The sequence below is a fragment of the Chroicocephalus ridibundus genome, chromosome 2, assembly GCF_963924245.1.
Source record: "Chroicocephalus ridibundus chromosome 2, bChrRid1.1, whole genome shotgun sequence".
NCBI lineage: Eukaryota > Metazoa > Chordata > Aves > Charadriiformes > Laridae > Chroicocephalus > Chroicocephalus ridibundus.
In genome coordinates this window covers 7,789,045-7,801,942 of record NC_086285.1, presented here as the reverse complement: position 1 = coordinate 7,801,942, position 12,898 = coordinate 7,789,045, and the positions used below count along the sequence as shown (strand labels likewise).

Here is a 12,898-nt window from a genome sequence, read left to right as displayed (position 1 = left end):
AAGGCTGATGTTGCAGAGGGAAGGTGTGAAGTGCTGAGCAGATAAAAGCAAGGTCAGAAGTGATGAGTAGGACAAGTTCAGCAAAGTCTGATCCTAAATTTAATCGCAGCCCTGTATGGCTGCCGTGCCTTTCCTGCCTGGAGGAGGAGAAAGGCATGGGTAAGCCACTGGTGTGTTGCAGTTCAGTCCCTGTGTTCAGCCCCTGCCCATACCCAGTGTCCCTTCTTGCTGTGGCAAGAAAATGAGGCAGAAATAGGTGAGACTTGAAATAGAGAGCTTGTTCATGTTAAAGGTTTTTGTGGACAAGAGCTGTCCTGATATACACCCTAGGGCAGACATTAGCTAATCGAAACTATTCTTTAATGTATATAGCTTTAAGCTGTTCCTGGAAAATAATTATATTTTAAAAATATATTACTCTATACATTAAGAGCATTCTCCTCCCAAAAGCCATTAATCAGCTAAATGGAGGTGGTAGAAGTTCTGCCTGCTTTAACGTTTCAGATAACTAGAAGTTAGGTTAAGTGCCAGCTCACCTGCAATGAGCAGACTTCTGTCCCGTGTTGGGTTGCATGACCCAACGCCTAGACCCTCCTGCCATGACAAGATGGATGTTTAAGTTGTCAGGCCTACAACTTGAGAGAGGGACATGGAAAAAAAAAAAGTCCTATATGCAGGTCTAAAGGCATGTGGGACAGTTCTGTATCCCTTTTCCTAAAACCGAGGCTCGTTATCCCAGACCAAGCCTACTCACCGCTTAGACCGTACCAAATGCTGCGTTTAAGTGGCAGGTGTCAGAGCTCATCCCAGCTCAACTGGCATCTCGAAGAGCAGGGAACATGAAGGGAGCCTCAACGCCTGCAATTTAGGAGACAGCTTGAAGAGCACGTAGTTAAGACACGAGAACACACTGTTCGCCAATGGACTGAAAACAGGAACTCGCATGGAAATCTTGGATTTATTCCATTATCCAGCAGCAAAAGGAATGTTTCAGGACAAGAAGGTGCAGGGGAAGCTGATTATGTTCTTTGCAATAATATTCTTCATCAAAGGCACGGAGGAGATGCCTTCTTGTTAAACAGAAATATGAGATGAGAAATGTAGTAATACATGGAAAAAAGCAGCAAGTCTCGGCTCTGTGTTGCTTACTCGGGCATTGTGAAGGATGTGAGAACAAAACAGCTGAATTGTATTCAAGTGCAGTATTTTGCATTTGATGATGCAGGCTGACTCCCTCCTTGCCCTCAGTCTCCTGGACCTCTTTTGAACCTCGAGAAAAGACTTGACAAAAGAAACCTGACTGGTGCAATTTTAAAACCCCTTACGGGAGGCTGTTCAGGAAAAGGGTTGTTCCAAGAAGAGGAGTTATTGCAGCAGATGAAAATCGGAGTTGTCCTCGCTGCACCGGTAGCTCGAGTGTCACCCCAGCTGACTCGCTCTCGCACGCAGGGGTTTCTAACTTAGATTAAGAGGTGCTTTAAAGCTGAGCTGCTTTGCTCAGCGGGGAGGGGGGGTTGACATTCAAACTGTAGCAGGGAGGGTGCAGCTCAGTCACAGGGGTGCTGCTGCTGCTGCTGCTGCTGAAGTCAGTAGGTCTTTTTTTTTTTTTTTCTTTTTTTGCTCTCATTCACAGGGAAGAAATCAAACATAGTAAATCCTGGCTACCAGTGAAGACAGCCCCCGTGAGAAAGGGCAAGGAGCACAAATAGTCCATTTTCAATAGGGTAAGATGGTAACAAAGGGGGTTACGGGGGACTGTAGCAGGACTGGTGTTAATAATAGGAGAGGCTGAAAAAGGCTAATTGCATCTACACGTAACATTTTTAGTGTTAGTTACCCAAAACAAGTTTTGCATAATATATTTCAATGTTGAGGTTTTATTGTAGCAGTTCTAACGAGTCTTTATGATCCATTTTCTCTACTGCCGTACAGTACCATGATCTGGGATAGCTATAGCATGTTCCATCTTCATTCCACCTTTTTCCGGAAGATGAGCCTGAGATGCAGAGAGACGAAGGAATTCAGATGGGATGGATTCAGTATCAAAACCAGAAGTGAAATTTTAAATTTGCTATTTCAAATTGCACTTCTCTGCTCAGCTGAAGGGGACCTTTCTCCTGGCTGGCTCACCTTCGACAGTGCAGTTTATGTGGAACAAATGCTCCTATTTAAGTTACCATTGCTGATCTCCCGCTTTCTCTTGTGCGCGTTTGCATCGTGTAACTCATTTGCCCTACTTGTTGCTCGAGAAGACTTTTGAGGGTAGGCCAGACGAACTGTATCTCCTTACAAAGCAAGTAACCCAGGGGCTGATTTGCTCTAGGATGCCTTCAGCCGTATCAGTGTCAGTTTTCTGTCTGTGTATCTAAAGACGGTGTTTTGTGCTCAGTTATCTTTACCCACGCGGCTACCTTCAGGTCTCCCATCAGGATGGTTTCATGGGGGCAGGTGCATTTGCAGAGGTCTTTGCTCATTTTTCCAGTTGAAATAGTTTTATGAAGGGTCAAGGGACAAACTCTGACTTCCTGCTGAACAGTGATTTAGTTACTAGTGGTAATATTTTGATAATTAGAAGGTTCTTTTTATTAATTTACAGAATCTTTAATAACTATGTGCTTTTGTAAGTAATCTTTTTAGCTTTACCCACTTGTGGAAATGACATTATTTCAAATAATGACTAACTATAGCATTAAATGGAGAATATCTTAGTTGGTTCATTTACTTTGTTCAGATTATTGTTATCTTCCAACAACACTATATGGGTTTGGCTCTGTAAAACATCACACACTCTGACTCATTTGGTCCCGTTCACCATAGTGGGATTATGTTCATGTGATTGGTCTGGTCCCAGGAGTGCTCAGCACCTTGAATGAGAATGGGAACGTATATATCCAGCTGTCCTATAGCTCCAGAAAATTCACTGGGGGTATCCACAGTTGAATTTAGATGAAGCTTTTCATTTCTGTGCAGATCTTTTCTAGAAATATTGAACACGTTCGGCATTTGTGCAAGCCCAAGGCTGTTTCAATCTGTCTCTGCATATTCATAAGCCAGTGATCTGTCATGGCCGTACCTGGCGTGTGTGTGTACGCACACATCCTCACACATGCACTGCAGCTTGCGTGCAGAAAGAGTTACGCATATGGGAACTTCTCATCGTTGATCAGCAGCTGCGAAAATGATGACTATTTCTGACCATGCTGCTTTTTAGAAGATAGACATGAACACATACGAGAAATGAGATAAACAGTGTAACTGACTTGGATGGTAGTAGTTCATGTGTAAAATATTTTAGAATCATAGAATCATAGAATGTGTTGGGTTGGAAGGGACCTTTAAAGGCCATCTAGTCCAACGCCCCTGCAGTGAGCAGGGACATCTTTAACTAGATCAGGTTGCTCAGAGCCTCATCAAGCCTGGCCTTGAATGTCTCCAGGGATGGGGCCTCCACCACCTCTCTGGGCAACCTGTTCCAGTGTCTCACCACCCTCATTGTAAAGAACTTCTTCCTAATGTCTAATCTAAACCTGCCCTGCTCTAGTTTAAAAGCATTGCCCCTCGTCCTATCGCTACATGCCCTTGCAAACAGCCCCTCCCCAGCTTTCTTGTAGGCCCCCTTTAGGTACTGGAAGGCCGCTATTTTGTATGTGAAGGGTCAGTTCCTCATCTCCATAAACGCAAACCCATTACAGATTCACATCCAGTGGATTCACATTTGGGTCCTTTATTGTTAGGCTCTTTTTCTCAATTGTCTCTTGAGACCTTCATCCAGGATATTCAGAGTAGAGATTTTTTATAAATTTGAAAAGACTGAAACATCTGGATGTTCTAGATGCTCACCCAAATGCTTTGCCTGTGTTGTGCTCCCGGCTGTATGGGTGTCTCCACAATCTGTTACTGAAAAGGGCTTATTTTTATTTCTAGGACCTTATCCACAGTCCTTGCCCCTGGTCTGAGGAGCTCAGTGGGAAGGACTGGAGAGCCAAATGCCTTCCCAGGGCAAGCAGCCTAATAACTACAGTCCCACCTGCAGCCTCTGTAAGGGATCTAAAACCTCGGAGAAGTACTTGGAGACACTCTGTCCCCTACACAGCTGCTGGTGTGTCACAACACCTTCCTCCAGCTGCCCTGTGAGGACACAGGCAGGAGGACCTGGCAGCCCCTCTTTGGCCAGCCAGGATTTCAGCCAGCTTTCCTTGTTGCTGTTAAAACTTCATCAGTCGTAGCTATGAAAATTGCATTTATTTTTTGCTCATCTGTTTCAGGAAGAGATTTTGAGCAGCAGAGTGGAAGCACTGCAATTAGCATCTGCGAGAAAGATAAAGCCAAGAAATAATGAGGCCTCCCTTGAAACGAGAGCGCATGACTAACTCCAAGATGAGCTCGCACCTCTCTCATCCCCATAAAGGCCACCCCTACTTGACCAGCCACTGCTGCTCTCTCGTAGAACGTGTGTCTAGGACGGAAAGCATTGGCAGAAAGCCCATCTGCCCCTTGTGATTCCATTGCAGTCACCCGTCTTTCACAGAGGGGTGCAGTGATTTCTGTGTGTTTCACAATTAAAGGGACAGCCTGGAGTCTAGATACTCAGGACAGAAATGATGTCTCTGTTTTTGGAATGGTTTCAAATCTTCCAGGTAATTTTTGGGGGGGGGGTTCCCACTTTAAAGCTCTTTCTGTTTCTGAGTCCACACAATCAAAGGGGAAAACCAGCAGGATTATACTGGGGAAAGGGGAAGAAAGTCCAGAATAAGTAAACTGAGAAGGCGTGTTTCTCTGTACTGGCTTCTGGTTGTGTCAGAAGGGAGAAGGGTGAGTAAGAAAAATTCAGGCAGAATGGGATTTTTGTGGGTGCTGTATCCCTTTAAATGTGAGATTATATTTTGTGTTTGAGAAAACCAAACGGACATGTAGAACAATCCTTGATTTTACAATGATTCCAGATATTGCTGAGCATACAGAGAGGAAGCCAGCACGATTTTCATTTGGTTAGGTGGCCCGCTCAGAGGAAATCTGATGGACTGTGTGAGCGTGTCTGCCTCTGACGCGGTGTGGTTACATACAGCCACCTTGCAGCTGCGCAGAGTAACTTCGTTAAAGCAGGTAACCCTGTGGCAGGGAGCTTCCAGCCAGCCACCTGCATAAATACCCCAAGGTGTTTGCAGGCTGGGTGGCCGTACGGTTCCAGTTTCACGTCTCTCAGTTGTGGTACAGACATGCTCTTTATTGCAGTCAGCATGTTGTTTGCCCAGATTTTTCTTTTCTATTGTGAGTTTTAAAAGGATGCTCAAGAAAGTGCGCGGCTGAATTTCAGATGACTAGGGTTGCCATATCAGATTGGGGTGTTAATGTGTATAATGCTTAGAAGGAGAGAGATTTTAGATTTTGTTCTTTGATCAGAGCGTGCTGAGTGATCCTGGATAAAACAGATAAAAACATTCCCATTCAGGTGCTGGCATTCCACTTCCTAAAGCCCTGCAAAGATACCGGAACAATTTGCAGTGCTACAGGGTGTTCTCAACGACCTGTGAATCCAGTGGGTGCTCAGTGCCTTAGCTAAGCCAGTGGAACAATTATTTAAATTACTTCTACGGATTTGGATGTCAGGTCCAAGCTTACAATTCTTCTCTTAACCTGTCTGTTTTCCCAGCTGGCAAAACCCATGGAAGTCAGAGCTCCCTACTGCACCGCTGCGTTTGGCGAAAGCGCTAAATCTGGAGGGAGAGTCTCATTTTGCAAGAATCTCACTATATTCACCATTACCACCAATCTTCCCTAATTTAATTTATCTAAATCATCGCCATCTGATGCGCATTAACATAGGACGATGATTTGAAGATTCATTGATCTGAGATGAATAGGAAATGCTGGTCGATGCATTGTAAGGCTTTCAGAAAAGCAGCTCTGTATTTGCTCTCCCACGTAAATCTTTGCTGCATCCCCAGTGAGTTTCGGATCATCCTGCGGTTCTGGGAATGAGTCTGGAAACACAGTGTCCTCTGCCGTAGGTATTTCCTTAGGTGGGGGCAGCTGTGCTGGAGCTCGTGGACTTTATTTTACCAATGGAGTCACTGAGGGAGAAGCAGGGTGCACAGCCTAGAGTCCAGAAGTCAAAGGTGTACTGATACTTATGGAAAGGAGGTGTTGGTAGCACAAGTAGTAATGCAATGTGTCACCAAACAAGAAAAAAAACACCAAGAACAGGTTATCTCTCCTAGAAAACAGGTTTCTGAGTGTTTTCTGAAAAGGAGGAGGACGTGTAAGGCTCTTAGAACCGGAAATAAAGGAGCAGAGACTTTGAAAGTTGGGGTTTTTTTTGCTTTCTATTTCCGTGTATTTCATCCTAGTGATTTAATGGGTTGTGGAAGGTACATGGGTGAGTTCTCACATCTAATCCACCTGTAAAAATCTTAACTGGTCCTGTCAGAGCTCATTAGCTGACATACAGCTTCCTTCATTGCAGCCTTTCATCTCCAGATAGAAGATGTTTCCAGGTGGGGCCTCTGGGTTGGTTTCCTGTCCTGCCTCCTCTGGCACATGCTGAGCGTGACTATTCCAAAACAGTGGAACTGTCTGGATCCAGAGACAACATGATTCAAGCTCAAATGATGCTTGAGCACTGGTGGGAACCTGAAATACATGAGCTATGGATCACAAACTTGTAGGCTTTCAAGCTCCTATGGTTTTATTTTATGCATAAAATATATGCAGCTACTCTTTCCTGTTTTCTCATGATTTAAACACAAATAATATGCCAGGTTAGGTACATAATCTCAGAAGTGTTCAAGAAATGGTGCTTTAACTGGTCATACACACTAGTCTAAAGCAATGTGGCTGTACACAAGTTACTGGTGATGGTCTACACCACCTAATGATGTGACCCATTGTGCTTTTCGATGAGTTCTTCTGCATCCATGCGTTATTAATGCTGTAAGTATATGTAGGTTTTCATTGTATTAAAAATCAAAGCAGAATTTCTGGGCTTGGCTTTTAATGCCCTGTAAGTGCTTCCTCATGTGAATAACTCACTGAGGGACTATTCATAGCAATAAGTGCTTTTATCAGCTCTAAGCATTTCTGTTTTATTTTGCATAAACCTTGCCATACAGACAGGACAGGGAGCAAAGCATCCCTCCTGCTAACATTACAGAATTCAACTTTTTATAGGGGATAATACTGAAATACAGGCGTGGGGGCAGGTGAGCCCAGCGGTGGCAACTGGCAGAGAGACTTCAGGTCAGAAATGTACGGCTATTTCTTACTTACTTACCAGAATCACATTTGCCTGGGATTGCTGTTACACGTTTTTCCCCACAGAAGATATAACAGGAGCTGAATTTAATTCCCTGCTTGCAAAGCATCAAACCACACTTTTCCTCCCACATTCCCTGTGTTTAAAACCAGCAGAGTTACTTTAACCTTCTTTTTTTTCCAACCCTTGCTAAAAACACAGGGGCTGGCAGACAGACAGGCTGGGTTTCAGCATTTTGTCTGACCAAACGTTAAATTATTGGTACTGTTTGGAGTACTCGAGCCTGGCAGTTATCTGTAGATGTCTGACAAACACTAGCTCGTCTTCAGCTGCTCTCACAAGCAGCTTTGCGTGATTTCCATGAGGGGTTTTTTGGCAGCCATTTAGATCTAAGAATACACTATCAGTCTCTGTCCAGATCCCCGTAACTTTTAAACCAGCCTTGCACCCAAGCTATCTGGAGGGAGTAAAGGGGAGAATCTCCTCTGCGGGCTGTGGAGCAGAAGCAGCAGTGATGATCCAGGGCCGAGGTGAGCATTTTGGTGTCTGTGGTTGTCTTCACCCCTTCATGAGAGCATCTGCAGCCCACCAGCGTGGACCCAATGCATCCATAAAGTTGATGGAAGGAAAAAAAGATTTGCCAAGGGAAAGCTGCTCCTCTGTCCCAGGAGCATGAGCACCCAAGGCTGGCACTGGGGAAGAGAAAGGTTTGCCCTGGCCTTCAGCCATGCTTTGGCTGGTTTAGCCCATCTCTGCCCCTCGTCCTCGCTGCTGCAGAGGGCAGCGATGTCCCTCGCAGAGCTGCTCTGTGGCCTGCCCTCCCCATACTGCATTTGCCCGGTTTTATGGAGACCTTTCACCTCCGTGTTCGGTGTGTTTGGTCGTGGCATGAAAGTATGTGCTAAGTTCTCAGTGTAGAGCAAGAAATGTAAAACTCAGACATTTAACCTCAGGGTGCTTCACCTGGGCTTGCTCTAAGCCCAGGTGTCTCTTTGCTATTGAATGGCATATTTGTCCTGCTACAGCAAGGCTGCTAAGCCATGTGGCTTGGTGATCAGGCACGCACGTGGATTATTCTTTGCCATATTTAGAGAGGCAGACCTACCAGGCATCGTGTTTGCCCACGTTTGAAATAATCTTGATTTAAACAAGAGGGATTACAACATGCAGTTTTCAGTCTCAGGCTGCAGGAGTGATTTCAATTAATTAAATGGCACTGGGACAAGTTTGGGCATTGTGTGAGCGTGTAAAATCAAATATAAAGCAATCATGGAAAGGCATCTCAATGCGGCTGTGAATTGAGTGAGGCACCTTCACAGCCTCATTCTTTTATGCATTTGGTGGTAAGGATTTAGAGCAGTGCCGTTATATGTAGTGGCAATCAATTAGATACAGATTGTATGAATTTAAAAGTTGTTTTTAGATGAATTTAAAAGATGTTTTAGATTAATTTCTGTTGTTTATAGGATTCCTCTTGCTGACTTCTTATGGAGCTGAATTCCATAGACCTTCCACTAACGCACACAGATATTCTTTTTACTGGCTGGTGGGACTGTGAGTGTGTCTTCTTGTTTGCCAGTAACGGTGTATAAATGCTTCTGTTTCCACTGGTGATGGCTGGGGTTTTTTTTAATATCATTTCTACTTCAGTTTCTTTAATACAGCTTATGGGACATCAGAGAGAATGGCTTTGTTTTTCTCTTTTTCTTGGACGTGGCTTTATACTAAAGTCCCCCAAACTAACTCTTCTAGGACGCAGTATAGTTTTACTCATATGAAGTCTGGAAGGTGTCAAGCCTGGGTTTTTACATGTAATGGTTGCAAATCTGGGCTTTAAAAAGCCAAGTTATGTTTTTTTTCCCCTAATTTGCTTATGTCCGTGTGTATACATGTACAAATACACACAGGTACAAACAGCTGGAAGTTGGCCTGTAAGTCTAGTAATTAATCAAATGTCACAGCCAAATGAAAATACTATCCCTGGCCATAAGCTAGGTAACAACACGCATTGCTATAGAAACCTAATGCATGCATGGAAAAGACCAACTGTACTTACGGAGAGGAAAAAAAAAACCCCAACCCTGAATACAGTAGTTCTTTTGAATTTTAAAATATTGGGGAGTAAAAGTGGCAAAGGCTGTGCAAGTCAGATACGAACAACACTCTTTAGACGTTACTCTGAGGCAAGGACGCATAGAATAAGTTGCTAACTTATTTGGAGTCAAGGCAAGGTTCACTGGAAGTCTCTCTATTGATTTTTATTGGGAATTACATCGAGGCCTTTGCTTGTGGGTGAAATGAGACGAGGAATCAATCACAAACCATTTCCCCTCTCCCGAAGTACAGCTTCACTTATGAACAACAATGATTAAACATATTAGCCTATTGCCACTTGTTCCATCAATTTTGTAGACATGGAGCGCATATTTCAATGTTGCTAAGGTGATTTAATAGTCTATTTTACATTTCCCCAATATTTTTTGTGTAAAATTCAAGAGGCTTCATATACATTCATAGCGTCACATAGCAAGTCATAAATCACTGCTGCGTGGTAGGCAAGAAACGTCCCTAGCACTAGCAGAAAAGGAAGTGGAAACAGAGGAACCAACTTCTTTGCTTGAGGAGCTGGTATCCTCTTTAATTTCCCTTCTTTTTATCACCTATGCCATTATTTCAATTAAACATTTACAGGTATTTGTGATCAATGACTTTTGTGATCATAACTCATAAATACTTGCTGGTTTTATGATCATATTATGTACAATATGAATCTGATTCTTGCTTTGTAAATAGGTACAGATCAGGAGTAAGTTGAGATATTTCTTTTTCATACGCATGTATAAATGAGAAAAGAAGTCAAAAGCAATTAATGAATCAGAATTGCCAAGTCTAAATTTATTGCAACTTACTGAACCTGTAGTCTCTAACATCCTGAGCTTCTGGAATCATGTTACTTTATAAAAGAATTCATTTTCTTCCTTTAAAAAAAAAAGGAAAAGAAAAAAGAAAAGCTTTTCTTTTTTCCTTCCTTGGAATTTTATAGCCCCTTCTGGGTGCAGAGAAATATTGGGAAGACTTAATGTCTCAAAAAAGAAAATGCAGAGAGGACGTGTGTAGGTTTAAATACCGTGACACTTTGAGGGTTTAGCTGGTGATTTTTTGTGGCATTTGGAACCAGTATTACTGATGAATACAATATGTACATACAAATGTTGTGTTCGTTATGGTAGGACCACATGCATTAAAATAGCTGTGTAGGTACAGTGTAATTTTGTTTAATCCTGGGACACATCAATGGAAAATCAGGCACCCAAACCAGAAGTTAGCTTCATTACCAGGGTTGCATTACATTGAATTTCACATGCATGGCTTTAGGCACGGTGCTTTGAAAATATTGGCTCTTGTTCTTGGTTGTGCAACATTCAAGCAAGGCAGCTGAACTGTGTGTGATGCCAATAAATGAATGAGTTAAAATTGGATCGGCTTGTAAAACATCTACGTCTAATCCAGTGTTTTGGTTGCTGTGCTGTGGCCATATCAAGACCACTTATAATAACACGGCTATTGAAATGCTGGGTTATATTTACATTCTAGAGAAGGAAGGGTTTGTTCGTGTTGCTATACCGCACTCGGAGCGCGAGATGCAGCCTGCAGATCTGAACATACCCTGAGCAAAACAAGGCATTAGGGAGCAAGGTCAGACTGGCCACTCTATGGTGTTACGGCCAGCAGAAGCTAAAGTATTCGGACACGATGGGCTTCCCTTCTGCGTGTAGTAGATCCACACAGCCTAAGAATCCGAGCCCAGATTAGTTGCATTGCCTTATTAACATATAAATGACCCCCTGTGAATTCCAGAGGGAGTTTTTTTGGAGAAGTGTTGAAAAAGGGCAGCAGCTCAGTTTGGTAATGAGAGAAAAACCCATCCTTATCTGGAGCAGAGTGGCTGGGGAGATTTTTAGTCCTCCTCACAGAAGTGGAGATGGACCCCAGCATCCTCAGCCAGAAAGGATAAGGTCTACATTAGAGGCAAGGCATAAAAATCCCCTGGAGGTAGGACTGGAGCAGGGAGAAATGAAAATAGCGTACGCGCTTTATTTTTGAAATGTGTATGTTTTACAGATGCTAACGTAAGGAAGAAAGTTTCATGAGATCTCAATAAAATTCAGACCATCTGTTTCTGTCTGCAATGCCGACCTGTGCGCTGCGGCTTCGCGCTCATGTGGGAGAACTGGGAAGCCAGGCTGCCACTTGGAGTAAGGAGGAATCAAATCAGAATCTGTTTCATTATCCACGTGGGACAAAATTTATGGATGGAGAGCAGATCAGATTTGAAAGTTCCCTGAAGTGAGAAAGCTTGTCCGTAGGGGAAAAAAAAAAACAAACAACAAAGCCGTGATTAGCCACATTGCAGGCTAGAGACATCCCATGTGCTACCATCATGATAAGCACGTGCTTTTCCCATGAATTTCTGTGCTACGTTCTGTTTTACACATTATCTGCAAGTTGGCCTCTCGTGAAGCCAAACATCTGAGCGGGAGTCATCTCCATGGTGTTCGAGGGGTCCCATTAGCAACCGAAGTGCAAGCGGGAGCAGCTGAGTCAATGGCAGAGGCTGACCCCAGCAGCCTGCCAGGAAGGGGCAGCTTCGCATTCCAGCTTGGCGCGGTGGGAACTTGGCCAGCTCTGGCTGCCCAGGAAAAGTCATTAATTAATGCATGTCTCTGCCGAGGAACGGGGATGTGCTGACGGCATTGCTGGGGCCTCTCGGAAAAGGGAGGTGATGGACCAGTTTGTGCTTTTGCTCCCTATTTGAAGAGCAATTTTTAACCATTCAGAGCATATAAATCACAGTTTAATAGACCGAAATGTGTAGGTTGTTATTTTGGTCTGCATCTTATTGCAGATAATGGTCTACATATTTGATGTAAATGATACAGTGGGTCTGACTCTAAAAGCGAGGGTGTAGCTCAAGGGATAAATTGCATCAGTGTTCTCAGGGGAATGAGAGATGCTGTTCTGATTAAGTCTAATGGAAGCTAATTTCTGCAGAGCCCCATATACTCTGCTGCTGATGTCTTGCCTTTGTTGGGTTTTGTTTTACGTTATTAATTAACCATACTGCTGCTTCCAAGCACTTGAGACCCCTTTGAAGTCGCAGTTTGATCAATTGATATGCAGTGTGCTACAGGTATAAACACCTTATTGCATTAAATTGACACTTTAAGTAGTTCTGTGGCCGGAGAACTTGCTTAGGAAGAACTTCTCAGTGCCGAATCATGACTCCATGTTGCTTTAGCAAAGCCTCCACCACCAAATGTTGGTCTTTAAAAAAGCCTGTTGTTCTGAGCAAACATATTATCACTTTCAAGTGATAAAACATGCATTGCCAAATGTTTTAAGGCTGTTGTATTGGCAAATAACTTTCTCCACACAGAACAAGTAAACTGCAGCCTGGAAAGGATCTATAGAGTGGTTAATAATCTGCTGTAGAAGAGCTCTATCGTGCGGTTTTTGGCTGGTTTTTTTTCTGCAAAGTGCTCAGTAGTTTGGGATGGCGTAGCTGATCCGTGGTGATACTGCAGAGCTGAATGGACATACTTGTATTTCATGACAATTCTTCTGGGATTTGCAGAAATCTGGCTC

The 12,898-nt window shown here is 43.4% G+C and overlaps 1 protein-coding gene across 7 annotated transcripts in view; it reads left to right on the top strand.

The window, feature by feature from the left end:
- Positions 1–12,898, top strand: part of PRKAG2 (protein kinase AMP-activated non-catalytic subunit gamma 2) — a 237,341-nt gene that overhangs the window by 130,261 nt on the left and 94,182 nt on the right. The window contains exon 1 of one of the 7 annotated variants that reach the window (XM_063324372.1): positions 1,678–1,724. The exons of the other annotated variants lie outside the window; for them this stretch is intronic. The gene's annotated coding sequence lies outside the window, so the exon portion shown is untranslated. Of the gene's footprint in view, positions 1–1,677; positions 1,725–12,898 lie in introns of those variants that run through there. 7 annotated transcript variants of the gene reach the window in all.